Raw genomic sequence first — 4,830 nt, forward strand, 5'->3', positions numbered from 1 at the left:
GCTGAGTGTAATTTTTTTTTTTTCTAAAGGGGAGTGGGGAAAGGAATATCTTTCATCCCTTTATTCTTTTCTTTTTTTCTGGAAACAAATATTAACAGTATGTCTTTATTCTTTTTTTGTTTTTTAGTTTTTAAATTTTTTTTTTTTTTTATTGATCATTCTTGGGTGTTTCTCGCAGAGGGGGATTTGGCAGGGTCACAGTACAATAGTGGAGGGAAGGTCAGCAGACAAACAAGTGAACAAAGGTCTCTGGTTTTCCTAGGCAGAGGACACTGCGGAGGGCCCTGCGGCCCTCCGCAGTGTCTGTGTCACTGGGTACTTGAGATTAAGGAGTGGTGATGACTCTTAATGAGCATGCTGCCCTCAAGCATCTGTTCAACAAAGCACATCTTGCACCGCCCTTAATCCATTTAACCCTGAGTGGACACAGCACATGTTTCAGAGAGCACAGGGTTGGGGGTAAGGTCACAGATCAACAGGATCCCAAGGCAGAAGAATTTTTCTTAGTACAGAACAAAATGAAAAGTCTCCCATGTCTACTTCTTTATACACAGACACGGCAACCATCCGATTTCTCAATCTTTTCCCCACCTTTCCCCCTTTCCATTCCACAAAACCGCCATTGTCATCATGGCCCATTCTCAATGAGCTGTTGGGTACACGTCCCAGGCAGGGTGGTGGCCGGGCAGAGGGGCTCCTCACTTCCCAGTAGGGGCGGCCGGGCAGAGGCGCCCCTCACCTCCCGGACGGGGCGGCTGGCCGGGCGGGGGGCTGACCCCCCCACCTCCCTCCCGGACGGGGTGGCTGGCCGGGCAGGGGGCTGACGCCCCCACCTCCCTCCCAGACGGGGCGGCTGGCCGGGCAGAGGGGCTCCTCACTTCCCAGTAGGGGCGGCCGGGCAGAGGCGCCCCTCACCTCCCGGACGGGGCGGCTGGCCGGGCAGAGGGGCTCCTCACTTCCCAGTAGGGGCGGCCGGGCAGAGGCGCCCCTCACCTCCCGGACGGGGCGGCTGGCCGGGCAGAGGGGCTCCTCACTTCCCAGTAGGGGCGGCCGGGCAGAGGCGCCCCTCACCTCCCGGACGGGGCAGCTGGCCGGGCGGGGGGCTGACCCCCCCACCTCCCTCCCGGACGGGGCGGCTGGCCGGGCAGAGGGGCTCCTCACTTCCCAGTAGGGGCGGCTGGGCAGAGGCGCCCCTCACCTCCCAGACGGGGTCGCGGCCGGGTAGAGGTGCTCCTCACATCCCAGACGGGGCGGCGGGGCAGAGGCGCTCCCCACATCTCAGACGATGGGCGGCCGGGCAGAGACGCTCCTCACTTCCTAGATGGGATGGCGGCCGGGAAGAGGCGCTCCTCACTTCCTAGATGGGATGGCGGCCGGGCAGAGACGCTCCTCACTTTCCAGATGGGGCAGCCAGGCAGAGGGGCTCCTCACGTCCCAGACGATGGGCGGCCAGGCAGAGATGCTCCTCACTTCCCAGACGGGGTGGCGGCCGGGCAGAGGCTGCACTCTCGGCACTTTGGGAGGCCAAGGCAGGCGGCTGGGAGGTGGAGGTTTTAGCGAGCCGAGATCACGCCACTGCACTCCAGCCTGGGCACCATTGAGCACTGAGTGAACCAGACTCCGTCTGCAATCCTGGCACCTCGGGAGGCCGAGGCTGGCGGATCACTCGCAGTTAGGAGCTGGAGACCAGCCCAGCCAACACAGCGAATCCCTGTCTCCACCAAAAAAATACGAAAACCAGTGAGGCGTGGTGGCCACTCGGCAGGCTGAGGCAGGAGAATCAGGCAGGGAGGTTGCAGTGAGCCGAGATGGCAGCAGTACAGTCCAGCTTCGGCTTGGCATCAGAGGGAGACCGTGGAAAGAGAGGGAGAGGGAGACCATGGGGAGAGGGAGAGGGAGAGGGAGGGGGAGGGGGAGGGGGAGAGGGAGGCTATGTCTTTATTCTTAAAAACATTTTTTTACAAGTAGATTTTTTTTTTTGAGGCAGAGTCTAGCTCTGTCGCCCAGGCTGGAGTGCAGTGGCACGATCTCAGCTCACTGCAACCTCTGCCTCCTGGGCTCAAGTGATTCTTGTGCCTCAGCCTCCCAAGTAGCTGGGATTACAGGCATGTGCCACCATGCCCAGGGATACAAGTAGATTTTGTTTTTTATTTTGCAAATAGACTTTATTTTTAAAGCAGTTTTAGGTTCACAACAAAATTAAGCAGAAGGTACAGAGATTTTCATATATTCTCTGCCCCCATACAGGCACTGCCTCCCCAATTATCAATATCCTCACCAGAGTGGTTTATTTGTTATAATTGATGAACCTACATTGACACATTATTATCATTCAGAGTTCATGGTTTACATTAGGGTTCACTCTTGGTGTTAGAGAGTCTGTTGGTTTGGACACATTTATATTGACATATATCCATCATTATGTTATCTTTTTTTTGTTTTTGTTTGTTTGTTTGTTTGTTTGTTTTGAGGCAGGGTCTTACTCTGCTGCCCAGGCTGGAGTGCAGTGGCATGATCATAACTCACTGCAGCCTCAACTTCCTGGGCTCCAGTAATCCTCCAACTCAGCCTCCCAAGTAGCTGGGGCTACAGGCGAGCACCACCACAACTGGCTGATTTTTCTGTATATTTAATAGAAACCAAGTTTTGCCATGTTGCCCAGGCTGGTCTCAAACTCCTGGGCTCAAGCGATCCACCTGCCCCAGCTTCCCAAAGTGCTGGGGATTACAGGCATGAGCCACTGTGCCTGGCCATCTCTACATTATCATACACAGTGGTTTCGCTGCCCTAAGAATCCTCTTTGCTCTGTCTGCTCATCTCCCCATCCCTGCTAACCCCTGGCAACCACTGATCTTTCTCCCATCCCCAGTTGTGCTTAGTTGGAATTATACAGTATGTATCCTTTTCAGACTGGTTTCTTTGAGTTAGTAATATACATTTAAATTTCCTCCATGTCTTTCCATGGCTTGATAACTCACTTATTTTTAGTGCCGAATAATATTCCATTGTCTGAATGTGTCACAATTTATTTATCCATTCACCTACTGAAGGACATCTTGACTGTTTCCAAGCTTTGGCACTTTTTTTTTTTTTTTTTTTTTTTTTTTTTTTAGCAGAGTCTCACTCTATCACTCAGGCTGGAGTGCAGTAGGGCAGTCTCAGCTCACTGCAACCTCCGCCTCCTGGGTTCATGCGATTCTCCTGCTTCAGCCTCCCGAGTAGCTGGGATTACAAGTGCATGACGCCACATCCAGCTAATTTTTTTGTATTTTTAGTAGAGACGGGGTTTCACCATGTTGGCCAAGCAGTCTTGAACTCCTGACCTCAGGTGATCCACCCACCTCTGCCTCCCAAAGTGCTAGGATTACAGGCTTGAGCCACCATGCCTGGCCTTGGCAGTTATTTAATTTGTTTTTGAATGAAATTCACAAATGGCCCTATAAGTCAGCAACTTTCAAACTTTTTGATCCCTAGTAAGAAATAAAAAAAATTTTTTTTGAGGCAGAGTCTCACTCTGTCACCCAGGCTGGAGTGCAGTGGTGTGATCTCAGCTCACTGCATCCTCTGCCTCCTGGGTTCAAGGTATTCTCATGCCTCAGCCTCCTGAGTAGCTGGAATTATAGGCGTGCACCACCATGCGTGGCTAAGTTTTGTACTTTTTGAAGACACAGGGTTTTGCCATGTTGGCCAGGCTGGCCTCAAACTCCTGTCCTCAAGTGATTCTCCTCCCTAAGTACTGAGATTACAGGTATGAGCCACTGCATCTGGCCAAGAAATACATTTTGTATCTTGTGTATACATAGCTCAAATAATACTTTACTATTTCTCTTCTATTCTTTGCTAATATACTCCATCAAAATGCATCCACTAATGGGTCAAGACCCACGATTTGAAAAATAGCCCTCAGTGAAAATGGGGTTTGACACTCTTCCTTTCCACTTTCTCAAATCTGTCACAGCTCTAATCTTTTTTCTCTGCTTGGGACTGTTGAATCCATGATTTTTTTTTTTTTTTTTTTAAGGGGAGATTGAGAGACCTGGATTTTCTTCAGGATATACTTTCTAAAGTATTTTATCAAGTGTTAAACAATGTGTCTATATTTGACACACATGGTCTCACTGTTCTTTGTCCCAGGTGACAAAAGGGATGAAAAGTCTGATTCCTGGGTAGAGGATGAAGGGATACCCAAGTTTCATTTTTGCCTGTGATTCCATTCTCAGACTGAAAAAAAAAAAATGTATCTCTCTTGGCCACTTCCCCTGGGTCTCCTCCTCTGCCTGCCCTTCCACCAGCCATGCTGTTAGGTGAAAATGAGGCAGTGAATTCCTCTAAAATCTGGAATTGCAGTTTGGTGGCCCGCACGCTGATCCCTCCCCATTCCTTCTCTCAGTCCACCCTCTGCTGGGTTACACTGGGTCAGACAGCAGCAGTTTTGGCAGTAAAGAGGCTGGGTTGAGAAAAAAGAGTGGGGAGGGGCTGCCATGGAAGAGAGGGGGCTACACAAGGGCTGCAGAGGCCAGCTCCAGAGTTTGGCCAAGAGTGAAAAAGAGCATCTGAGATATCTGGATCAGATCCTAGAGAAGGTGCAGAGGTTTTACGTGGATGGGCACGGGACTGCTTTACGGCCAGGAAAATGGAAAAAGGAGGGATTGATGGTGAAAGGGAGAAGAGGTGCAGCTATTGAAGAAAGATCATCAAAAGGGTCTGAGTCATTTCTATTAAGGGGAACAGAACCTCTCCTTGCCTTCCTGCTCTCAATTACCAATGTATATTAAAGGACTATTACATTTCTTGTTATATATGACGTGTGGGGTGGGGAGAACGAAGAAA

This window comes from Pan troglodytes, chromosome 1 (assembly GCF_028858775.2).
Source record: "Pan troglodytes isolate AG18354 chromosome 1, NHGRI_mPanTro3-v2.0_pri, whole genome shotgun sequence".
In the NCBI taxonomy this organism is placed as follows: domain Eukaryota; kingdom Metazoa; phylum Chordata; class Mammalia; order Primates; family Hominidae; genus Pan; species Pan troglodytes.